The sequence below is a fragment of the Petromyzon marinus genome, chromosome 23 (genome assembly GCF_048934315.1).
Source record: "Petromyzon marinus isolate PM22_M1 ecotype Great Lakes invasive population chromosome 23, UKy_Petmar_22M1.pri1.0, whole genome shotgun sequence".
NCBI lineage: Eukaryota > Metazoa > Chordata > Hyperoartia > Petromyzontiformes > Petromyzontidae > Petromyzon > Petromyzon marinus.
The window spans coordinates 4,368,386-4,395,706 of record NC_133689.1 but is presented as its reverse complement, the minus strand read 5'-3'; positions in this window follow the sequence as shown (position 1 = coordinate 4,395,706).

Genomic DNA, 27,321 nt, shown 5'->3' with positions numbered 1-27,321 from the left:
GCGGCCCTTCCTCTCGGCGCAGTTGGCTCAATTATAATTGCCGCCGGCTCCGTGGCCAATGTCACCAGCGCGGGGGGGGGGGAAGTTTCTGTCGTCACGCACGACGCTCCACGTGGTGCGACGCTCTCTGAGTGCGCTGGCGGCAGCGACCTGGCCGGCACGCTTCGTCGTTCGGGGAGGCGCCACCTGTTCGCCCCTTCGCGCCGCCCGGAGATGCACTGCCGCCTCCTGGTGGCCCCGTTTGACCCCTCCAACCCATCGCCGCCTGATGAAGACCGCTTGTTTTGCGATCGAAACGTCGTGGGGGGGGGGGTTATTTGCTTTGATTCTTTTCAATTTGTTCTTTTAAATTTTTTTATTTTATTTAATTTTCTATCCACGTGACTTTACCGACAGAACCAAGAATATATGGATGGGTGGCGTTCTGAATTCCATCTGACGGGCACCCCGACCCCCGACCCTCGCCACGTGTGGGTGCCGCTGGGGCGTGGAGCGGCGGCGCCGTGCCGGGCGCCTACGAACCCTCCCCACCCGAGTTGAATTACCCCGTCACGGCTAGCATCAGTGGCGACTATTTAAGCGATCGCGGGCCTCCGCTAGGTTGACTCAGCCTGAGATCAGTCGGAAGTGGTTCCGGCCACACAATCTCCATTCGTGCGCCATTCAAGCATCATGAATAAGTGCTCGCTAACAATAAACTTTCCCCACATGTCTGATTAAGGTTCCACAGAGGAGGAGGGGGGTGGGGAGAATCTTTGTATTTGCAGACAAGCGCATCGGGGTATGAACTCCCATCCTCCAACCCGCCCTGACCACGAGGCTGGTTGTTAAGTGAATGAGAGGCGATGGAATTCACACCGGCACTATAAGAGGTGGATTTCTTTCCAGAAGCGTGTGTCTTAGACCTTCTCTCTCTCAACGGGTCACGGTGTTAGCGGGGCCACGTGACAGCGACCACAGTGGGACCGGCAGGGTGTCTCAGGATGGCCAATATCTTGTCAGCGCAATCGGAGCGTGCTGCCGAGATCCTGGTCTCGAATCCACGTTTCCAGCCGTCGGCGATTTAAGCAGTTTTTTTTTCAAGTGTGGTGGTGAATTGATGGTTGTGAGCCCCGGTCACCAATAACGTCAAAATACACCGTGATAATAAATCAAACAAATGCTGAGATGCTGCTGCTGCTGTGTTGGCAGTGGTGCACACTCAGTCTTGACCAAGCAGATTCACCACCTCGTCAATACAACTGCTCTATGGGACAAAAACAACGTTTATAATAGGCGACACGTGGCATATCTTCATTTATATGCTACGAAGAACCGCCATTGCCCGAAACATCGCCTATTATATATACAGGGTGCTGCAAAATAATGTGAACATTTCCGAGAATTTGCAACAATACCACGTGACATGTGCTGCTGCCTCCGGGCTCTGGAGCCCACCTGGAGAAGATTCCAGGCCACGTGTTGACAACGATGGCGAACAAGTGGAGACTCTTTGACTTTGTTGAAGCTATTAACATAATTTGTTACATTGTAGTATCCGTTTTTTTTTCCATTAAAAACGATAGTCCCATATTAGTGTTAACAAAATTTGAAGCACCCTGTATATGTTTTCTTTTGAGGTAGTGTTATTGACGAATGTGTTGGCTTTTCACGGTAAAAAAGAACATGTTATTTTTCTTAATGCAGCGTATTCCCAGCTCGAGTTATTCAAAAATATTGGCTTGTTTGCAGATGGTTTTATAGCCGTATTTTCACTATTGATAAACAGACTTCTTAGGGAGACTTCAGACCCTCATGTTGTGTTGTCATCTTCCAGTGCCGTTGTGACACAGCGTGCTACACTTCTCACTGTGAGAGTTCTGAACGGAAATGTCCTTTGTCCCATGGCGTGATGCACACAGCACAGCCGTATGGATGCAGAACTTCTTTCACACCGTACGTAGCCAACCCTACTAATCGGAGGTGCGGGGGAATGACAACAGCCGATTGAGATGCGAGCTTCGTTTAGAAACTCTATGACTCCACATTGCAATAGGAATAGGAATCAGTTCGCGTGCAAGGTGCCTGGGTGGATTGTTACATCGCAGGATGCTCAGAGACGGCAGTGGCTTGGGAAGGCCTTCATCCAGCAGTGGATTGACCGTGACTGACGATGCTGGACTCGAAATTAGGAGCACAAAACAACAAAAAGCGAACACAATTGTTTAATGAAAGACAAAACAATTGGACAAATCACTGGGGTGACGATGAGGGCAGCGCTTTAATGACAAATGGTGACAAATGGTGGCCAATGCCCCCATGTTTTCGAAAGGTTTCATGGGGCTAGTTGAGGAATCATCTCTAAGGGTGTTTGTGTCGACTCAGTGGGTGCACAAGATACCCGTGTGATTTGTATTTGCTTATTTTGGTCTCCGACCCAGATTCTGCTCCCTGTGGAGGGCGAGTGAAGACAAGTTTGACTCCCAAGTTGGCGTTGTTGGTCAGCGAGCGGAGTGCAATTTGGCTGCTAGAAAATTTCCGTGTTATAACTGCGGTGAAAAAGGAAAACTAATGCGTGACCGAGCCGACACACGCACGCACGCTAATTATTTATTTGTTTACGCAGAGGAAGCGTCACCGACGAAAGGAGCTGCTTTTAAAGTTTGTGTTTCACGCGTGAAGCTTAAGAAACCGATGTGTCTGGAGAAAAGCCCACGCATGTGAGAAGTGAAGACTCAAACCTCCATCCAAAAAAGACAAAGATCCCCCGTATAGCCTTAACAGACTCTTGGGGCAAGTGCGGTTAGCGAGCACATATGACGGCCGGAACGGTACACGAGGGGGTGGGTGGCCAGCACCACGCCCGATCGCCTTTGTCTCCCCAGTAGCGATGTTTACACACCGCACCAGGTACTGATTTAAGGCTTAGTCGACCTAGGGGAGGCCCAGGACCGGTTCAGATAATCGCCACTGGTGTTGGCCGTGAGCGGAAATCGAACCCGGGTGGCCAGGTTCATAGCGCAGCGCGCTAACCGCTCAACTACCGCACCCCACAAACCTCCATCCACACACACACAGACACATACACAGAGTCACACGCACACAGTCATACAGTCACACACACAGACACACACAGTCACACACAGTCACACAGTCACACACAGTCACACAGTCACACACACACAGTCACACACACACAGTCACACACAGTCACACACACAGTCACACACAGACACACAGTCACACACACAGTCACACAGTCACACACACATAGACACACAGACACACACAGTCACACACAGTCACACACACAGTCACACACACACAGTCACACACACACACAGTCACACACACATAGACACACAGACACACACAGTCACACACAGTCACACAGGCCTGTCACTATTCTAACTTTATTCTGTACTGCTTGGCGTGATGAATTGGGGAGGGGGGGGGGGTAACAGCGTATGCCTCTAAGAGGCAGGCAGGTGTCTGATGAATCACGTCCCAAACTCGCCACGTTGGTGGACATGTCCAGGTGATAGCGGCACTGATATTATTTTTACCGACACCCCGATGGAGCGGGAAGCTGGGGACGCTACAGCGGTGGCTCGGCTGTGCGCGGTGTGGTTGGGGTGGGAGAGCCGTCTCGAGGCTGGCTGACCGCCCTTACGTCACCGGAGCCGATGCTTCCATTCGCCTGTCCGCGTTGTTTGTTTTCTGGCGGGGGAGGGGGTGGGGGTGCAGGGGGGGGGGGGTGTTGACACACGTCCACGCGGCTTGTCGTCCTCCGCGTTGCTCCCCGTGGCTTGTAAGCAATGGCCTTATTAGCAAAAAAGCGTGCGCAGAGGCACCGATATATATTTATGTTGTGTGTGGGAGTCGCGGGGAAATGAGGCGGCCGTGATTTTTTAGATTTCCCCCCCCCCCCTCCACCACCAGCACCACCTCCGGAGAAAACTCATCGTATGGAGCGCGTCCACTGCGCTTAATCTGAACGATTGATGGCATCGGGCCCCGGAGCTTTGTCCCCGGGGTTCGCTGTGGAAGGATCGACGCGGCTGATGTGCCCCGTTACCTGCAGCAGCAGCAGCAGCTGCAGCAGCAGCTGCAGCAGCGGCGATAGCATCGCCGTACAAAATTGGGGTCGCTTTATTTAACCACTTGCACCCAAGTGCACGCAACGTTACGTTGGTGTGGTGTGTACATGCACAGAGGGACCCCCCCTCCCCGCCCCTTCATCCACCGCTGATGGATGAGAGCCCAAACCCCCCCCACCCCACCCACGTCGGTGTGTGTGTGGGGGAGGGGGGTCATTTGAACATACTTCACCAACCTGGTCACAAGTGTGTCGTGCAGGAGCATGAGATTGGGTCCATAGCGCAGTACTGTACAACAATTGTTTGCATCACCGCCAATGCTGCCGCGCACAACACAACACTACAGCGAGCGCAGAGTAATAACAACGTATGTGTTGTATGTTGAACTTCTTTCGCACCCTACGTGGTCAACCGCGCTCATCGAAGGTGCGCGGGATGGACAACAACAACAAAAAGTAGATCTGAAGAAATGAGGTTTCAATCCCAGATTTAAAACCTATACTTATTTTTTCAAAGATTTAAAAGGTGCAAGAGCGCCCAGTGGCTTCCTCGTGTCGGAAGGAAATGACATCTCTCTAATGCGAGGTATCGAGTTGCCTATACGGTACTGTACAATCAATCATGCAGGCTTTAAACTTGCTTAGCTTCGCGAGATCTGGCGAGATCACTTGCATGATGAAATGCGAGACACACCACAGCAAAAAAATTGCACGCTCATCTGGTCAAGGAGCATACAAAAAAAACACCACGCGAACTCCGGCCAACCTCACAGCAACAGCAGCAGCATCGGCGGCGGCTTCTGGCTTGGCCATCGTAACAAAGACGGCAGTCACCGCATCGCGCGGCGCTTTCGGATGCGCTTCTGCGGCCGTCTGGAACGCTCTTCCCTTCCGACATCAGGAAAGCCGCTGGAGCTCATCTGGTCAGAGGCATCTTTGGTGTCGATTGTCATCCTTGGGCTGCAATTGTGTCATCGGACTCGCCCTTCGGCCACCAATCCTTTACGGCGATGTAGAATATGGCATTGAAATGCGCTTTAAATCATGGTTGAAGGTCATACGTACCATTTTTTTTGCTGTTAATTATCACGGACTCGTGCAAATGTACTAAATTAGCAAACTTACCACGAGGTGGCAGTGTTTCAGTTAAATACTGCACCGTAGAGGGAGTTTGATTACCATCTTGACATCCTGCGTTCAGAATGCACTTTGTCAGAATTGTTCCTGCACTGTAACTATCGCAGATGCACCGATATCACCGCGTGTTTTGTTGTCGGACTGCAGCTATTTGTGCAGTTGATTTGAAAGAAGCATTACGTTGAAAAATTGTATCAGCAGACACTTTGCAAATGACAGATTAATCCCGGGTAACAAAAAGAAAAAGGACATAACCACAGGGCAAGATGCCTTGTTTTAAAGTGATTTGCTCTGAGGTAGTTGGGTGGTTTAGAGGTCAGAGGGCTGAGCTGGCCCCTCCGAGCTGCTGAGTTCAACATTCGGCAGCCAACCTGTGATGAAACTGGGTCCTCGAGTGTAAGGATTTGAGGGTCCCATCGCGGCCACCAATTACTGCACACACAAAAACCCGCCATCACATTAAACCTAGTTCCGCACTTGCTTTCGGCTGCATTTCAGTTCCCGATAATTAAAACGTCGACAAACATTACCCCCATAGGCGCAGCGGGTGGGAATGGAGACGATAGATTTCCCAATAGATGACTCATCTCGTGACAGCCGCGAGCGCAATCCGGATAAAATCGGGAGGGGAAGTTACAATTCTTGATTTTTTTTTATTATTGTATTCATCGTCGGAGCACATGTACAGCAAGCCATGCCCGTGACCTCAGTCCCATGCGGTGGAACACCGCACGTGACTCAATCGACAGTTGCACGCCCATCGCATGCTCAAACCGCACAGTAGGAGCCGCTCTTGGTGCAGCCGGATGGGATTTTTTTGTTTTACCCAGGGCCACGAACCAGTGGGTGGGGAGGAAAGAGAGAGAGTGGGGAGGAGAGAGAAACAAAATCCAGCATCGATCGGAGGAGGAGGAGGAATAGTTTTAATTCATCGCCAAACACTGCGGCTCTAATCAGAATTCAGGCGCGGTCGGGAGAGTTGTGTGCAAATAAAGGAGCCCGATGCATCGCAACGTGACGGTCTCTTCTTGTTGTTTCGCCGTCTACAAAACACGCGTCGGCTCGGCGGTGCGTCGCTTTGGAGACGACTCGCGGATGCCATCGTCGTCAGTCGAATGGCACTTGACAAACGAGAGACGTAAAATATTTCAATCCAACAGCGAGGACAGCTGCGCCGTTTACAAATGTACGAGATAAAAAAATATATATATCTGTATAATGTTAAAGTCATCTTTAAAAAAAAATTCAAACGCGGTGTTTCCTTTGAACGTTATATTTTTTATTGGACCTTGCAGGGGGAATGTTTCGGAAATGTTTATAAATGAGAGTGGAACAACGTGCCGTGTTTGTGGTCGATTTATTTCCCTTCCTTTTCAAAATGCGAGCTGTACGCGTGGGCGGGACATTGACGGTGAGAAATGTGGAGTTGCTTTTTTTTCTACTGGAACTGTCGCACTTGGCGAATTTGCAAGGGCGACAGCAGATTTTGCATTGCCTCTTTGTCTAAATGTATTGTCACAACAACAACAAAACCCGCAACGGAATAAAATTAATTATACGAGAGTACATTTTCATTTATTTAATGGGATATTAATGCTAATAATGCCCTACAGGCGTAAATTATATTAAAAAACATTCTCAGCAAAACCAAACTAACGGAGTGCAATGTTTGATATATTAATTTGAATTTGAATGTCTAACCTTTGTCGGAATCAATTTTGAAGCAATGCTTCACCTAAGGAAGATTAGAAAATGTAATTTTTTTACATTCAAGAAGCAGTTCGTGCTGTTAACCCCTCTGTCATATGAGCTTATACACGTTAGTGTATACATTCTCATCAAAGTGTTTAACTTATTTGTTTCTAAAATATATCCCTTGCTGTTTCAGAGATAACATCTTAAGTGACTGTTTGGGATTCTAGTAGTGTACACGATATTTTAAACATCACGAATAACAGTTTGCAGGTAGCCCTTTGTCAGCCAGCTGCTGAATGAAGGATTCCAATTGCTGTTCCAATCGTGGGGGTGTGTAACCATATTTCACCACGGTTAATTTATTTATCGAATTCTTTTAGAAGTAACCTTACTTAAATTTAGATTTAAAGCTTTCGTGACTGCAGGGAAATAATAAAGAAATTGGTGTTTAATTTTAATTATTTTATATTATTTCCCTTTTACGTGACTTTACCGAAAGAACCAAGAATATGAACCTTAACACAGTTAGAGCACCGGATAAACCACGGTAGGTGAAGGGACTGGACCCTCAGATATCACTCGCCACTGACGTTAGCTGTGGCAGGGAAACGAATTCGGGTTTCTGGGCTCATGGAACAGTGCGCACGCCACTGGGCAAACCACTCTCACCTGTTCTCGATTAATTTGTTCACGGTGTACGGGTGTGGGGAATGTGTATTTTCATGACGCATCATTCATTCATCACGCACAGTCAGCGATGAGGACCTTTGCGTCAAACGTGTGACCTCTTGCGACAGAATTCGCGTAAACCGCTCTTGGCTGCCATACACCGGTGTGTCGAGTGATGTGTTTGATGATCTCAGTCCTCGACTTCGAACGTCGACGCGCCAACTGGAGCGCGCGGTTTTTGCCGGAGATTGCGCATCGCGACGGGGCGACGCGGGTCCGCAAAGTGACAGCCGCCTCTCTCGGGCTGAGCTCGCGATCGCCGCGAGGGCCGGCCCGTCGAAGACGCAACGGTGGCATTTGTGACGAAGTCGAAACCATCGGACGCCGAGAAGGCGTCGTTGGCATCGTGCCTGGAAGGACTGCGGCCGATCCGAATCATTCTTGAAAGCAATGTCCATCAGGGCAGCGGTCCCCAACCTTTTTGGCATCAGGGACCGGTTTCGTGGAAGACAATTTTTTTCACGGACCAGGGGGGGAGGGGGTTCATCATTGGGTCTTTCCCTCTTTTCAAAGAAGCTCTCCAGCGAGGTTTGTTTTTTACTCATTTTGGCTAGGGGTCAGCTTGTGGACTTACAAACACCACGTGACTGAGACAAGTGCGCAAGTGAGGGAAAGAGGCGCGGACGGAAGTGGTAAACAATAAATCAATTGGAGGGCCACGCGCGGACTCACCGCTCACCTCCTGCTGTGCGGCCCGGTTCCTAACAGGCCACGGACCGATACCGGTCCGCGGCCCGGGGGTTGGGGAACCCTGCATCAGGGCCTCCGCACCGTACGACAACAACACTGAGAAAACACGGCACCGGAAAACTCTCAATTTTGGTTCCCAAAGTTGAACGTTTCTAGGACCCAGATGCGATTCAGACCCGTTCGTTATTCCTGCGGCCAGGCCGATCTGGCGCGTGACGCCCTCAGTGATCTGTACAGGTCCCGGGTAGATAAATTCCTCCGCTGCTTCGACAGCGTTGCCGTTCATTATGCAGGGTGCTTCTGGAAGGTCCGGAGCCCAAGTTCTGGAGTTTTGTGATTTCATTTTTTTTGCCATGAAACACTCAGTGTCCCATTTTTCTCGCGTTGTTCGGGAAATGTTTGGAGAGGACCGCGGGTGCGTGAATGTTTTCGGGCTTCTCACCAAACACGGCTGCATCGTCAAGTTTAGTCGAGGTCAGTGCAGTGGTGGCGGCCAATTGCTGACTCTGAGGTCATGGGTCGTGCTTTCAAAGGTCCGGTCGGTCGCCCGACAGCGGAGCGCCTGCGAGAGGACCCATCCTGGATTTCAAATCGTGGCAAAATTCCGTACCCTACACGAACCCTTGCGCTTGTGCCTGCATGCGGGTCTTTTGCAAGACCCAGCAGGATGCCAGGGACCCCAATCCCTCTCAAGGCGCATCGATATATCAGCAGATGTCAATCCTTAAGCTAACAACGCACAATTGGAAATTCATTGTGCATGCAAGTCGCACGCTAATTGTACGATAATTAAACGCTTGGGCGACCGGTGTTTCCACAACGGGGTACAAATGAGGCGGAACAAAAGCAAGACGATGCGATTTTTTTCGATTTAAAGCTTTCGCGACTGCAAGGATTCATCTTCTTTGGTTCTTTCGGTAAAGTCACGTAGAATGAGAATAAAATAATAAATTGATAAAATAAAATAACACAATAATATTCTCATGTGGCCGAAACGTCGTGAGAATATTATTGTGTTATTTTATTTTATCAATTTATTATTTTATTCTCATTCTACGTGACTTTACCGAAATAACCAAAGAAGACGATGCGAGCAAAGCGTTAAAACAAAATTAGGCAACAAATTAAATTCTCGAAATCCAACTCTCATTCCAAAATCGTGACAATTCATATCATCGCCGAAGGCGGGGTTATAGTGAGAGATAGAGAGTGTGAATCGATACATTTCTTGTGGGAGGTTTTGTCAACGGCGCGTGTCTGTCAATTGTCAGAACGGTTGTAAACATTCCCACTGACTACAGAGGGCGCTGCCTCTCTGTGTAATGGAAACGAGTCAATTTGCTCCCTTGCCTGCTGACCGCGCGACCTCCTTACTTAAAACAAAGTTTATTGCCCACGCCGAAGACAAAGCAAAAACACGTTTGGCCTGACTCACGTCCGTACGCGCGTGTGTATGTTGTGTGTGTTGAACTTATTTCGCACCGTAAGCAGGCCAACCGTGCTCATCGGAGGTGCGTGTGCCCTGGGATTGATTTTGAATTTAATGCAGCAAATAGCCGCGGGGTTCCATTTCGAGTTGCTAAGTGGGGCCCGTTGAAGAACATTGATCGGACCTTCGCATGTTGCTTGTGCCTTCCAGTATCACTGTATTGTAACAACAACAACAAAAACAGCAATTCACAGCCCTCTCTCAATCCCCTGCTGGATTAAGGTCTCCCCATGTTGTGTCAATTATGGGGGAGGGATGTCCGACCATACTTTGCTATTCTGGTAGAGCGTGGCTTGGCGATTATTGGTGGGAGCATGGGGAAGGATGGGTGCAGAAAATTTCTCGCCAGGAATGTTATACCCATGGTCGGGACTCAAACCGCACCAATATCTCTACCCGTGATAACATCACGAAGGTAAATTGTATGCCCTGGAAGGCTTGAAAGGAGGATCCTGCTTTGGGATGTTCAGCCAATGCGTTTTTTTTCACGTCTTCAGATGGGAGGGAAATCAGGGTGCCGAAAAATACATACCACGGTGGGGTGACACTCAGCCCTCCTCAATTCACGTTATTTTGGTCGCAATTCAATTTCGTTGCGCGTTGTCATCACAGCACTGGCGGCTGCAGTGGCACGGTAAACTAATTACATACAACGCGTGAGATTGCGAACCATTATAATCTCACGCGCGCATAACGCGACGCACGCATCGTAAGCCGAACGGTGTATCACAATCATTGCATCGTTGCGTATCTCGTGTGTGTGTAAGTGAAATCATGAAAAAAGTACATTTGAAGAACAAAAGCGTGAAGCGTAAACTTGTAAAGTCTTAAGCCTTCTGGTGTCTTCTTCAGATACATATTGTCGTCAGCAATGATCACCTGCATTCTTACAGAAAGCATGGAGCGGTGGATGTGCGAGCATACTTTGATGATGCCGCAACGGGGACTTTAGGAGCATCGTCACAGCCCACTTACGATTTGACAGTCTTACCTTTAATTGGGCGGGGGGGGGTCATGGGTAGGGGGGGGGGGTCCAGAATGAACCAAGGTGAGTGCGAAGTTCGCGTTGCGCTTCTGATTCTCTTCTCTCGGTTCCCCTCCGTCTTCTTCACGATGTGATCCTGGAGCCGAATGAGTCCCACCCCCCCCCCCCTACCGGCCCCGTTCTCGCACGAGCCTCACGGCCTCACGGATTCCTTCACTCGGCTCCCTTAGCGCTCAAGATCGCTCTTTGCCAGTGCCAACCCAGCGCATATTTACCCGTCCTCGATATCTAAAGCTCCCCCGTGTCCCGGCTTTCTGTGTCGGTATCTACGGATCGAACGCGCCTTTGGTATTCTTTTCGGATCCATTCTGTCCGTGTGTACGTACGTAGGGTTGAACTTCTTTCGCACCCTACGTAGCCAACCGTGCTAATCGGAGGCGCCGGGGAAGGACAACAAAGGCTTAGCATGCCGCATACTAAGCGCCGATGGCATTGGTACCTCGTGCCGTGTCTCTAGGCTCTTGTCTATCAGTGCCACCTCCTGTACCAGTTTCTCTCTTATTCGGGGGCGCCACAGTGGCGAGATGTTAACTACCTCGCTTGGTATGCAGGAGGTCGTTGGTTCGATCTCGAGCACTGACGCCTGCTGTATATTTGGAGTTTTGCGGTGTTTCTCTCCGTGGTCACGTGGATTGTTATCCGGGCCCTCCGCTTTTTCCCTCCACGTTTAGAAACACGCGTTGAGAGTTGTCTGGCTGCTGTAACATTCTCACGTGATAAGCCACTTCATTGGGCTATCAGTTGTGGCCAGGTAGCTGCTGAACAAGAACTATATTGCTGCGTGGGCCTTATCTGGTAAAATAAAAAAGAGTTTAGTTTAATAGTATTGCTTCACGTCTCAGGTTCTCTGGTATCGACAATCTCAGTTTTCATTAAAGTTAGCTTATTTCCACAGCTTTCTCATTCTCTAGCATTCAGAGCCAGGCATCAGTATCAGCACCACTGTACTTTCATACGGCTTGTATTTTGTTTCTGTGAAAATATCTCTTACCTGGCCGTGTTTGTGTGTGTGTGTTTTTTTTTGCAGAGCTATCCAAAGCCCTTCGCGGCGAAGGCAATCCTTCTCTTGCTGCCTTCTTCGCAGATCTTTTTCTTCTATCACTTGGCCTCTCAGGTCTTAGGAGTTTGTAGGTCAAAACACAACAAATCCCAAGCTTATAAATATCCGTGTGCGATGACTCTACCACAAGCTTCACTTGCAATAGAGATTCGGGGCTGATTAAGAAGTTTGACGCTAAATTAGGTGCAGGGGTCTGAGCGTTGCGTTCACCAAATGACTGCACACACGCCATCCAGACTGCCACTCTGCGCACAACCTTATGGAAGAGGTACGTGGATGACACTTTTGTCATCTGGCCAAATGGCCGGCCTGCTCTAGACCAATTCCTCGACCACATCAATTCCATACACCCAGCCATCAGATTTACCATTGAAGTCGAAAAAGATGGCAAGCTACCTTTTTTGGATGTCCTAATAAAAAAGAGACCTGATGGTTCAATGAGCCACTCTGTATACAGGAAAGCTACCCATATGGATGCTTACCTGAAACCGGATTCCCACCACCATCCATCCCAGAAGAATTCCCTCATCAAGACTCTGCACCATAGAGCCCAATGTATATTCGACCAGGAACACATAGCCAGTGAACTCAAGCACCTACACCAAGCTCTTAAGGCTAATGGTTATTCCGAATACACAATCCGCAAAGCTATCACTCCAACCATGAAGAAGGACCCTCTTGAGGAGCCTTTCAAAACCATCACTTTACCCTACATTGCGGGGATCACAAAAAATAACTCCAAAATCTTGAATAAACACAAGATCCAGGTCCGATTCAACACATTACATAAAATCCGTGATCTGGTTCTGTCTGTAAAAGATGTGATTCCGGACATACAGTACCCTGGCGTCTCCAAACTAAGTTGCCTCTGTGGTAGTATTTACATTGGAGAAACCAAACGACATGTCTCGGACCGCATTCGTGAATACAAAGCAGGCCTGAAACACGGTAGAACCAACACCTCGGCCGTAGCAGATCACTGTTATGATTCAGTAGGTTCACATGACATTGACTTCTCCACGACAGAGGTTCTTTGTAAGCCATCTGGCTACCATGAGAGATTCGTTCATGAGGCTATCCACATATACAAACACAGAGACAATTTCAACCGAGAAGATGGATTCTGGCTTAGCAATCATTGGAAAGATTTGATCAACCATTTCGGGTCTTAATTGATTGATCACGCTTAAGGTGGGTTTCAGACCGCATCCATTATTTTTCGTCTCCCCCCTCCTCTTTTCCAAACATAGATGGACTCATACTCTTTGGTTCTATTTGGTAAAGTCACGCAGGTAAAAAATAAAACAACAAAAATCACGACGTTTCGGCCACAACACAAGTGGCCTTCATCAGGTGAAGGGACCGTACTGTCCAGAGGACAGCGTTGGAGTGAAGACAGCCAAACCCAGGTCGCGTCCTTTAAGCTGTTTGAGAGGAAACAAACGCCTTGACAAAGGAATTAGCATAAAATGCTGTTGAGGACCGGCACGGGGGGGGGGGGGGGGGGAGTTTACAAATCTTGGTGTGAAGGGAAATAAGCTTGGAAACAAAAAACACCTTGACAAAGGAATTGGCATAAAATCCTATAGGGGACCGGCACGGGGGGGGGGGGGGGGGGGAATTAGCAAATGTTTGTGTGAAGGGAAATAAGCTGCTGTGAAAGTTTGGGATACACTACTTGAATAAATATACTGTACCATTGAAAATTAGCTTAATGTTTGGTATGATTTAGAACATCTTTCCAATGATTGCTTAATTTGAAACCATCTTCTCGGTTGAAATTGTGTCTGTGTTTGTAAATCTGAATTGCCTCGTGGATAAATCTCTGATAAAAACCCGTGGGTTTGCAGAGGACGTTGGTATCGGAGAAAATTATATCGTGATCACCCACAGCGTTGTAACAGTGATCAGCTATGGCAGAAGAATTCGTTCTGCCGTGTTTCAAATCTGATTTGTGCTCGCGAATTCTGATGAAGGCCACTTGTGTTGTGGCCGAAACGTCGTGATTTTTGTTTTTTTATTTTTTACCTACGTGACTTTACCGAATATAACCAAAGAGTATGGATACTTGCAGTCACGAAAGCTTCAAATCTAGAATAGATGGACTCGTCCATCTGAACAAACTGTCAAATCTCTCTCCGTGGTGCTAACGTTAAAAAACCGCCACTTTTTTCAAAATTTCTTGTTGTGGTTTTCACACCTGATGATGATTGCTTGTGTTGCAGTTGAAACATCGTGATAATTTTATTTTTTATATTTGTATTATTTCATTGTTTCCCTTCTACGTGACTTTACCGAAAGAACCAAGAATATGAATCCCTGCAATCACGAAAGCTTTAAATAAAAAATCCCCAAAATAGTTATGTGCTGTCTCCTTCAGCGGGCTGGTATTTAACGCATGGATTGATGTACTTCTTTGCCATTAACTTCAAAATTGGTTCCGTGCACCTGAGTAAAGGATAACTATAAATTAATAATTTCAGGTCAGAGATTTCACGGTGCTATACTCTTAACGGTAGTGCAGTGGTTGGCACACGGCTCTACGAACCCAGCGACCCGGTAGGAAATAATTACACCTAGGTTGGTTTAGCCGCAAAAGAGTACCTGGTGCGGTGTGTAAACATCAACGTGGGAGGGGGGGGGGGAAATAAAGGTGGCTGGGCGTATCCCGTTGTTCACCTACCCCACTCGCGTTCCGTGCCGCCCTTCAAAGGTGCTCGCTAACATCACGTGCCGCTAAAAAGTCTGCTACCCGTAACCGCTGATTGGGCTAACCGCTGCGCCACCGCTCCTCACGTACATACGAAGACAGAGATCGCCCGTATAGCCTTAGCAGACTGTTTGGGCAAGTGCTGTTAGCGAGTAGCACCTATGAAGGCCAGAACGGCACACACGGGGGTGGGTGGTCAGCACCACGCCCGACCGCCTTTGTCTCCCCAGTGGCGATGTTTACACACCGTGCCAGGTACTATTTTGAGGCTGAGTGGACCTAGGGGAGGCCCAGGACCGGTTCAGATAATCGTCACTGGGTGTTGGCGGCCGTGAGCGGGAATCGAACTCGGGTCGCCAGGTTCGTAGCGCACACATATACACACACACAAACTCAGGCGCGCTCGCACACACATTAGGAAATGCATTCTAAAGTTCTGCGCCTTGGCGTTATTTGCATCGGTTTTTAATTTTAATTGCTTGTGAACCGTGCCACTCCCAATTTCCCCGTGACGCTTTGTCTGAATTCCCAGCCATGCTGTCGCAACGCCGAAGCAGATTGCCACTCTCTCGCACTCGGCTCGAGGCGATGCCCTCTCAGGAGCAGCACACCCAGAATGCCGAGGGAGGAGAATGGGGTTGGCTCTGGGGGGCATCGGATCGCGTGATGCCTACCCCCTTACCCTCCTCCTCCTTTTCCTCCAGTACCACAACTATCATCCTCCTCTGATTGCTGCTTGTACTCTCATTCCAACAATTCAACACATTCGCCGATAGCCACTGGGCACACTCCACACATGCCAATGAAAGGCGAGAGATGGAGGCCCAGAGTCTGGACCGCGGCCGACGTCAAAATCCAACGTTTCGTACAAGGGCCCTAACCAGCGAACCTCCTCCCCCGGTGGCAACCCATCCACGCCGCCAACGCTCGACCCGTCAACCGCAATCAGCGAGCCGGGGCCACGTGGCCGCTGCTGCCACCCGACGATGCCACAAATGGCGCCGTCAAAAGATTCGGCGGCCTGCGAGTGGTGCGGCCACGGATTTCCAAACCGGTCGTCGACCCCATCGCATCGTAAACACTCAGGCCACCGCCGCTGCCACCGCCGCCGCTACCACCGCCACCGCCCCCGCCGCTGTCTTCACTCGTTTAAAGGAGGAGTGGCACGAGATCCACTCCGCGTCTGAACAGCCAATTGAGTTGGACAACGACATCTAAAATCGCACCTTTAATCTGCTGCTATTAATCCATACGAATGGAGACGTTACCGGCCTGAAAGTGAGAACTATATAAGAGGCGACGTGTCGGGCAATCAGTGCCAATTGTTCTGTTTGCTTCTGAATCGCAGAGTGTCTCTGTAGTGTGATTTAAACAAAACAAACAAAATCTCAGTTGCTGTGTTCAGTGGCCAGCATGAATCAGCTCTATTACAATTACAATAGATCAGAATCGATGCATTTATTGAATTGAGCGAGGTTGTACGAACTTTGGAAAATAGACGATGGGAGGGAGCTACAAAGTTGAGCACAGAGAGAAGTGGTGTTGCCTGCAGTGTGGTGAGTGGGTAAGTGAGCGAGTGGGCATGTGAGTGAGTTGGTTACTGAGCATGTGTGAGTCAGTAAGTGGGTGAGTGAGTGGGTGTGTGAGTGGGTGAGTGAGAAAGTGGATTCGCGGGTGAGTGAGTGAACGAGTAGGGGAGTGGGTGAGTGCGTGGGTGGGTGACTGGTGAGTGAGTGAGTGGGTGAGTGGGTGAGTGGGTGAGTGAGTGGGTGAGTGAGTGAGTGAGTGGATGAGTGAGTGGGTGAGTGGGTGAGTGAGTGGGTGAGTGAGTGGGTGAGTGAGTGGGTGGGTGAGTGGGTGGGTGAATGGGTGTTGTGGCCTGCAGTGTGGTGGTTGAACACGGTTTGGGTGACTGATGTCCAGGTGATGAAGAGACATTGCCCGAACCGTCACCATTTATACATATTTTTACTTTTAGCCCATTGCTATTAAATAATGTGTTTTTTTTTGTTATCCGTTCTTATACTTCACTGCCAGCGCAGTATTCCATACGCATATTATTTTCTTTGCTTGCTGTCGCATGCCAGCAGGGCCCCTAGATGCAATGCTTCAGTATTGGTAAATAATGCGTTTGTGATAAATGCATGCTCCATAGATGTGCTGGCATGCCTGCTCCTGAATTCTCACTTTAAATCTGGCGCATATGCTGCTATTGAGTCATCCGATGAGTTTAAATAACAGCCATATTTGGGTAAGAATGTTCACTGGGAAATCACAATCTAGCGGTGCGTTGACGATGGCTGATGATGACAGTGGTGTTTACAGTGGCAGTAATGAATGAAAGTTTTAAGCAGTCACGCTCATATGGTCGTCAAAGTGATGATGAAAGTCATGATGGTGATCGTGATGGCTTATGATGCCGGTGATGCTGCTGATGATGCTGATGATAATATTAATAACTGTGATGATGAAGCTGCTGGTTCCATATGATGCTGGTAAAGCTGACGGCGTTTGTTGCGCTAATTATGAATCTGCCGTTACTGCTGCTGCTAACTCAGACCATGATTGTTATTCCTGCGCCTCGATCGTTAGTCACACGCTATATCCGTGCCAAGTATGACGATTTTACCCAAAAAAGTTGACTCCGCCTGAAATTAATGTTTGGCAAGGTGGCTTGCTTTTTTATTTATTTTTTTGTTGCTGTTAAATCAACGACAGCATTTGAGACAGGGGGCTGCTGTCCGAGACCTGCGATCCTCTCGCACACAGACGGACAGACGTGTTGTCGGTCGTGTTGCTACCGACAATTGGTGCTCGCTATCGACACTTGCTCCGCATCTCTGGTCGAGTGTGTGCACTTGCGTTTGTGTCTGTCCGTCTGTGTGGGTGGGTGGGTGGGCGGGCGTATGAGTTCGTGAGCGTGATAGCACCATGAGCATCAAATTACATTCTAATTGCCTTTGCCCAGGCCAGAACGTGCCGCTGGCATCCATAGCTATCTGCACGCCTGCCACGCGAAACGCATAAACGGGTTCGCCTGCTAGCTCTGAGCACGAGAACACTTTTGTCATCGCTGCGCAATAACAAAAATATTGGTTTGCCTCTTAAATTATTGAGCACGAACATTGCTAACATCCGTGTACGCGTCATTGCATTATTCATGACTGCGTTGTACCCACGGCGGAGTCGACTTATTTCCCTGTGCACCTGTACACCAGGCATGTTGTTAGTGTGTGTGTGCGCGTGTGCTCGACAATACGATAGTTTAGTTGATTTTGTGTTACCAGGTGAGACATCAAGAGACCACGATGAGGACTCATCCCAGCCACCCCCCGCACCTCCTATTAGCACGGTTGGCTACATACGGTGCGAAACAAATTCAACATACGTTCGTACGTACATATAAGAGTGACCTGGGGCATTAGTCCTCCAGTAAGGGGTTCGATCATTGTTGCCACTGTGCCCGCGTCCAATCCCAATTGAGTGTTTGGCCCTGACGCTGGCGCACACACCCACACACACACAAACCCACGCAACAACAACCGCCATTCGCCACTAAGTGGCGGTGACGTCACCACGACGCTTGTGCCAGGCCATGTGCACCTTGAGGCCACGTCAAGTGTCGAACGCCCGCTGGCAGGAGGTCACGGGGCAGACCCAGGTGCCACGGGTCGACTGACTGAAATGACTGGCTGATGCACCACCTGTGCCCCCTACTGTGACAACCTGCTGTGCTTTAGCCACCCGGCGCTCCGCTCGTTGTTGTGAGCGTCGCTCCTCCGCCCTCCGTTGTTTTTGGGGGGCGACTGCCTCCAACTGCCCAGCAGCGTCCTTCACGAGCCTCCTCCACAGAGGCCGTTATTGACACCGCTGGTACCAGTCATCGGCAAGTCCACTCAGCTCCACGTCCTCCTGTACCACATCACTCATCTCTTCTCTAGCCCGTGCCGCGCCCGTTTAGCCCTCTCGATCCGGCCGAACAAAAGCTGTTTCGGCATGCGGTGGCTGGGCATGCGGGCTACATGACCCAGCCATCGCAGCCTTGCCTGCCGGAGGAGCTCACGGATGGGACCTTGCCCAGATCTTTCAAGGATTTGTGAGCTCCTCACACAATCCAGCCTGGTTAAACCCATGATAGATCGTAGGCAGGCTAGCCTAAATATTTCTAACCGGCGAAGATGTTCCATTAAGGGGGTCCACGTTTCGCAAGCGTAGAGAAGGGAGGGAATGTCCGTGGCCGAGAAGACCTGAAGCTTAGTGCGGAGCGACAGACCAGGTTGCTTCCACACGGCGTTACGCAACCGATGAAAATATATTGCCGCTCGACTGATTCGGAGTGAGACCTCTGCTGTTAAACTGGAGCCGGTCAAACCCACACACACACCCACACACGCCCACACACACCCACACACCCCACACACACACCCACACACACAAACCCACACACACCTACACACACGCACACACACCCACACACACAAACCCACACACACACACACGCACACACACGCTGGCCTACACTCGCGAATGACGTCGGGTGACCGTGAATCTTACACTGCGAAGTCCACGGCGGGTCCAGTCGTTTGTGCGTCGTTTTGGCCGTTGCGCGCCGCAGTGTTAACCGGGGCGGCCGCCGGAATTTTATCCGCGAACCGCAGCAGCAACGTGGGGCGGTGAGCGGGCGCGCCGTCGCCGGGCCACGAGGTCGCCCCCATGGTGAGGGCAGGTGAGGGTGGGATGCTTTGCTTGCGGTCAAATGCCGTTCCGAGCATTGTGGGTGAGGGAACTCGACAGCAGAGGTGGCAGGTCGGTCCGAGCGCTGGGCTGGCACCGCTGAGACCCTGGACCGGGGTCTCAGTGTCGAGCCGTGATGAAAATCAGTTTTCAGGTTGATGGTCTCTGGCTCGCTCATGAATTACTTAAAACGCACATAGACGAAGACAAAGATCTCCCCGTGTAGCCTTAACAGACTGTTGGGGCAAGTGCTGTTAGCGAGTAGTACCTATGAAGGCCAGCACGGCACACCAGGGGGTGGGTGGCCAGCACCACGCCCAGCCCTCTTAGTCTTCGCAGTGGTGATGTTTACACACCGCCCCAGGTACTCATTCTGTGGCTGAGTCGACCTAGAGGAGGCCCAGGACCGGTTCATATAATCGTCAATGGTGTTGTCCGTGAGCGTGAATCGAACTCGGGTCGCCGGGTTCGTAGGGCAGCACGCTAACCGCTACACTACTGCAAAATAAAAATTAGTTTTGGACTTAATTGGGCTAAATTACTGTGCTGGGAATGAAAAGCATTTGCTTGACTGTTACACGAACAACATTTTCATTGCATGTGGTGTGGCTAAGTGACCCTACAATTGTGAAAAGGATAAAAAGCCACCTGAAGGCTTTTCGAGAGAAGTCACGTGAACGATCTCTACAATGTCAAGATATTTATGTTTGTACGTTGAACTTCTTTTGCACCATACGTAGTCAACCTTGATAATCAGAGGTGCGGATGAAGAAAAACACAACACACTAAACTCAAAAAGCAGTTCTAAAGAAATGAGTTTTCAATTTAGCTTTTAAAATGAATAGTTCCAGTGGCTTCTTAATATCGGAAGGAAAGAGCGTTCCAGACGGCCGCAGAAGCCCATCTGAAAGCGCGCAATGCGGTGGCCATCTTTGTTCGATGGCCATGCAGCCAAAAAAGGTTCCCGCTTTGTGAAACAAAGTCTACTATCATCACACGTGTTATTGGTCCGGTGATAAATGTATCAACTCGCGACGCACTGCCGAGGAAGAGCGGCATTTTTTTTTTTGCCTAACGACATCACGTTTGCGATTCCCGTTCGAGGGCTTCGAGAGAGACGTGCGGAGGGAATTTCAGCGACGCAATGCGCGGAACTCTCTCCGTGTGTGTGTCTCTCTCTCTCTCTCTCTGTGTCTCCCTGACGGGGTTTTTTTTCCGGATAGACGAACGTAATTCTCGACCGTTGTCTAACCAGACGTTTCGGGCAGCGCTCTGTTTCGTGGTTGTTTGTCACTTTGCCTGCCTCCTCTTTTTTTTTTTGCGAAATCAGGTTTCCCCGTCGCTCAACCTATACATCCCTGTACCGTTATGACAGATAATTACATCGGAGAGTGGCATTCATTGGGTGCTATTACGACATTAGGAGATCGAGTTTAAAGTAATAACCATAATTGTTCTTGCGCCGGGATATTGTTACCGTTATCTCGAAACGCTTCAAAGCTGTTCACAGATTTGCTAAGTGCGCGCCCTTTACGTGGTCGGTGTTAAAACATACGATGCTGTGGCCGAAGCAAATCAATTAGCCGGCGTCGATTTTTACTTTGTAAAACTGTATGGATTTTTTTTTTGGTGGGGGGAATGGAAATGAAAAAAAAGTTAAGAAGGAAAAAAATCTGAAATTAAATATCTATCGGGAAAATAACAACACAAGAGAAACAGCTTGCGTCTCAATATCACTGACTAAAAAAAAATCCACACACACACACACCGAGGTGAACATCCAGCATGTGTTCCGCACTTGTACAACATTACCTCTGGAAACATGGCACATCGATTTTCGCAAATGGGATTGATTCATTACGCACGGGTGAGACACAGGCACGTGGACGGGTGCGCGCGCCCGTGAGAGTGCGCGTGTGTGTTCGTGCGCGCGTGAGAGTGCGTGCGTTTGTGTTTGTGCACGTGAGTGTGCGTGTGTTCGTGGGGAGCGGTGGCGCAACGGTTAGCGCGCTGCGCTATGAACCCGGCGACCTGGGTTCGATTCCAGTTCACGGCGAACACCAGTGACGATTATCTGAACCGGTCCTGGGCCTCCCTTAGGTCGCCTCAGCCTCAAATTAGTACCTGGTGCGGTATGTAAACATCGCCACTGGGGAGAAAAAGGCGGTCGGGCGTGGTGTTGGCCACCCTCCCTCTCGTGTGCCGTGCCGGCCTTCATAGGTGCTCGCTAGCAGCACTTTCCCCTACAGTCTGTTAAGGCTATACGGTGGATCTTTGTGTGTGTTCGTGCACGTGAGTGTGTGTGAGTCAAAGCGGGCAGCGTCGGACTTTTGCCCACCCAACCGAATGTTTGGCGGTAGACTGGCAATTGTTAAACCACCTTGAACCCATTTTTATGAACCCACCCCACATGTCCAATTAATGCTGGCCATTGCGGCATCATTGAGGTGAGATGTCGATTAAATGCTGGAACATTTAAGCGCCCAATACATAATTGAAGATTGATTTTTTGGGGTTTGATCGCGTAATTGTGGCGCGTGTCGTATACCCTCCTCCACCCGACACAGCCGATTAGTAAAGCTGTCACATGAACAAAGGTGCCCCTTTATTACCGTTTCAGCAGCGTCACTGGCGTGTAGCGAGAGAGCGATCCACACACATTAAACAATCGTGTGTTCGGCATTTCGCCGGGTAGTTCAGAGTCCGTCGCGCTAACCAGGGCACCACCGCTCCCTCCTTTGATCAAAATAGATCTTGTGTTGGGACCTTTTTTCCAGCATCAAAGTATGAAAAATAAGAGTAGGTTTTACCCTTTCTGGCAATAAAACATGTTAAGATGTTCAAACACCAAACAGAGAGATACAGCTGCTCACCCCGAGCTGTAAATATTCTGATAGTGGCATTGTCTTTGTACTGCTCGCCTTTTGGCGTTCTCTGGTCTGACACTGGTGAGACTCGGCCATGAAGAAGGCCGCTGTCTCTGGTGTAGGCCAATCAGCTTCAAAGACAATGCATAATTTATTATCACAGTATGTTTGTTTGCACGTTCACCACAAGCACGCGAGGTCAATGCAGTAAACTTGATTCCCTGCAAGAGGAATCTATTTGGTGTTTGAACATCTTAACACAAATCCCGTTTTATTGCCAGAAAGGGTAAACACAGTTTTTGTTTTGCTTATCGAGTTCTTGTTTATTCGTAATAAACAGTATTTGGAAAATCAAAATAACAAATTCAACAACAACGAGGCATGCATACGCTCTTCCAAAAAGCACGCAACCTACTCACAAACAATATACAGTCAACATGGTTATTCACTTAATGCATTGAGAATGCGATTAACAGTTACGTTTTTAAATTTTTATTTAAAGCTGTCGTGGCTGCAGTAATTCATATTCTTAGCTCTTTCGGTAAAGTCACGTTGAAGGGAAACAATAAAATAACAAAATATATATAAAACAATAAAAATTCTCACGACGTTTCGACCATTACACAAACGGTCATCATCAGGTGTGAAAAAACCAACGGCAAGAAACATTTGAAAAAAGTGTCGGTCCGCATATATTTATTTATTTATTGTACAAATAAGCTACACGTGGCGTATTTCATCCAATCACAAACAGGTGCAACCATGAACATATTGTAAACGTAACGCATCAATCACTGCGAATGATTCCAGCAGTGGATGCTAAAGAGAAAACTAATCAGCTGTGTAGCCTTTGCGCGGTTGTACTGCCGTACAGTTCTCATGTGCGTTTTGTTCAGCACGGCGTCCGACGTTTTGCTCCACGCGCCAGCGGAAGCTTCGCCAGTTACTCAATACTTTTCGAGTGAAACGTCGGATGATGATGCCAAGAAACACGTGGCACAACCCAAAAATACATCGCAGTGTCAGAACGCAGCAAGCCAGCAAACCAATGGGTTGATACAATTCCACCGTGCCGCGGTGGCGAGGAGACGTTATCTCCGATCCCGGAGTTTTTTTGTGCCCCTCCACATTTGGAAACTGCACGAGTTTCCATGATTTGGCCGCTTCTGCTGCTGCTGCTTCTTGCTGTAAATTCCCACACACGTCGAACGCCACGTGGGGCCAGGTAGCCTCTGAGTAAGGGCTCGTAGCTCGGGTGAGCCTTACGCGTTGAGTTGCCACGTCTCTCGACTGCCCAGTGACAGCTGCACTCTGACAAACGACGGCATTTCGAGGAAGTCGCGGTGGTGCGTGCGATTCCGGCCACGAAGGGGGGCTTCGTCACGTGACAAGTGGCACAGACGGAAGGATTACAAGAGTGTATATATTTTAAAAACAATAACAATACCACAGTTTGCTGCGAGGGAGTTGATTTAGCTGCGGTTGGAGCATCCAAATGGCAGAGTAGGGGGAGGGGGGTTCGCGACCCTGAATGAGAAGCGCATTGAGTCGAGAAGCCTCCACTGGTCGGAGAAGCTGTTGCTGGTGGTGGTGGTGGTTCGACCAGGACCTCAACTCCGAAACGCCTCACACAAATTAAATATCGGCTGTCGAGCCATTTCTCACTCGTAATAATCACGATAATTTCTCCCGAATGCAACAACAACAACAACAAAAAACCCAACCTCGTTTGATATTCGTGGCTTGTCCTGTCGATAGACCGGCTCCTAATATACGTGAATGTGGAATTTCCACCACTGGCCTTTGACTGACTCTGCCCCTTCTCTTTAAGAAATAAACTGTTGCACACAGCCTGTTGTACGCCTGCTTTTGTTGTTGTTGTTGTTGATGTTGTTGTTGATGATTGCTGTGACGAACATGCCCCTTGCTGTTTCACGCACTGAGATCCCTCGATGAATTCCTCGCGATAAACGTCAATTATCATCATTATTATTATTATTAGAAGTGGCTGCATTACAATGCTCTCCACAAATCAAAAACCCCAAATGCGTTAATTGCTATATTATTATTATTAATAGAAACGGGAGGACGAAGGATCGCATCGAGTGATATCATCTCTGGCCGTGCGCATTCCGGCGTAGCATTTCATTTTTGTAGCAGGCGCTGCGTTTGCTTTAAAGTTGCGTGTCGTTTCGTTGTTTGCTACTGCTGATTGCACGCAAGCACCCACTTTTTTAAATTGGCAAAAACGCGCAGAGTTCGCACGGCACAAACACAAATTGAGATGGGAGTTATGGAGGAGAAGGGAGGAGGAGGGAGGGAGGAGGCAGACGGGAGCCTCGTGGAAGCAGGGACTGCGTGGGAGGCAGAGAATTGACGGCGAGTGGAGAAGGGAGGGAGGTGGAGGGGGGGGGGGTGAGAAGCGGGGACGGCAACATCGCGTGTGGGCAGAGCAGATGGCATTGAGCAATATTTATTTTTGTCATTCATTCCTTATTCGCTAATTCATTCCTTCGATTATTGCGGTGGCACAGGTTGTTCCTCGCTGTCTCGGTTAGTGCCTTGCTAACCGAACACGTCAACATGATGGATGCTGCTCGGGCACGGACGGCTGGCGCGCTCACCCACGCGCTTACGCACGCACACACACACCATGCACCCACTGCCTACACACACACACACACCATGCACCCACGCGCCTACACACACACACACCATGCACCCACTGCCTACGCACACACACACCATGCACCCACGCGCCTACACACACACACTATGCACCCACGCGCCTACACACACACACACCATGCACCCACGCGCCTACACACACACACCATGCACCCACGCGCCTACACACACACACACCATGCACCCACGCGCCTACACACACACACACCATGCACCCACGCGCCTACACACACACACCATGCACCCACGCGCCTACACACACACACCATGCACCCACGCGCCTACACACACACACACCATGCACCCACGCGCCTACACACACACACCATGCACGCACGCGCAAACACACACACACATAGAGACAGAGGTGAACGAGCAATCACATCCACGACCGCTCCCTACGCACCACGTGTCTGTGGACAACGCTCGTGCACAATTCGAATGCGGTGGCGCTGGACATCCCCGGACGATGACGCGCGCACGTACGCAGACACTGGTGGGATCCTCGTGCCGATTCGTGCGTGCGGCCGGCGCTCCCGTGGACGCGTACCCGAGTGCGAACCCACCCCGGGAGCGTTGCACGTGCGCAGATCCACGCACGGTAGCAACAGATATGCGCTGCACACGTGTACAAAGGTTCCCCAACTCACATCACTTCAGAAGACAAAGATAACCCGTATAACCTTTACATGGCTGTTGGGGAAAGTGCTGTTAGCACTTGTGAAGGCCGACACGGTACACATGGGTGGGTGGACAGCACCACGCCTGGTCGCATTTGTCTCCCCATCACTGATGTTTACACATCGCACCTGGAAGCCCAGGTCCGGATCTCCAGGACCGGTTCAGATAATCGAACTCGGGTCGCCGGGTTCGTAGCCCAGCGCTCTCATCCCTACCACACACACACACCGCTATACTAACCACTCCCTCCCACACAAGCGCTGAACTTGCCCACATGATCTTATGCATGCACGCACACACGCGCCTGCTAACGAGGAGTCTCGGTGCCCCGAGTCTCATTGTCCCAGACAGATGTTCCGGTTGTGTGTTGTATCGCCCAGTCTTAAGCTAAGCATTAGGCTCATGTTCCATTATGCCCTGGAAATGTAGTGTCCTTTGTGGCGAGGGGTTGTTCCTCTGAATAATGAGGGGCCTCCGTTGTTCACGCACCACACGTTGCTTTTGGTGGGGGGGGGGGGGGGAGGGGGGGTGGGCGGGGGGGTGGGCGAGGGGGGTCTGAGATAAATTTCAGGGTCCAGAATGCATCGTGGGACGGCTGAGGATATGTGCCTGTGCTGTGCACATCATAGGAGCTATGTAAATGCATCCTTTGGTTAATTAAGAATATGTATTCCTTTTCGTACAATTAAGAAATTTCAATTTGGGGAATGCAACTCCATCGTGTAAGCTCGTGGCAAGGACACTTGTAACACCATGGGTTCAGCTTAACATAATTTGATCGTGTGGCCCATTTTGTTTATAAATATGCATTACACTCTTTTACACTACAAAGACCCCACTAAGACAACTCGAAGAAAAATAAATGTGGTTTAAAAGAAGGAGGCTGTAAAATATTTCACGGACAGACGAGATGAGTACCACATGTATTTCGCATAGCAAGAAGTTAAACAAGAAGATTAATGAGAATAATTAGAGAAAGGCAGGGTAATTTTCCCTGGAGATGTAATGATAAAACAAGAGCTTGATTATAATATTTTATCAGGTAAGGCCCACTGAGCCTTACTTTATAGCTCTTGTTTTAGGAGCGACCCTGGTTACCACAGATGACAGCTCAACGAAGTGGCTTATCGTCTCGTGGAAACCGATAGCAGCGATAGGAGAGAAAAAACATCGGAGGACCCGGTGAAAAATCCACGCGACCACGGCGAGAACATGCAAACTCCAAATATACAGCAGGCGTCAGGATCGCCCTCCTCCATGCCAGACGAGTTAAGTACATCAGCAATTTAAACACTTGGTTGAAGCTGGGAGGTTCAAATGCAAAGTTATTGAGTAAATACCATGGACGGATCTACAAAAAATATATAATAAGGCCATGATTTGCCGACTTCTTTGAGAAAGCATGTGGCTCACACACAGAGAGAAAGGTGAGAGCTAAACAGAGTCTTGTTGAAACCTTGTCTTTTGAGGGAGCTCAGATAGAAATTGTCGCTGTGTTTGAGAGATAGAGTGTCTGTGTGTCTGTCGCCCTGTCCGTCCATCTGAGGGCACTTCTGATGCGCTTACGAAACACTACAGCACAGCTTCAACGCATCGTGTATGAGAGGCATCCTGTTCGGCGGGCTTCCTCCACAACGAAAGGGCTTCGAGTTGGTGGTGAGTGGCAGGTGTTACGTGTATGTACAATCCACTGCTGGGTGGGTGGCCAATGGCGATGT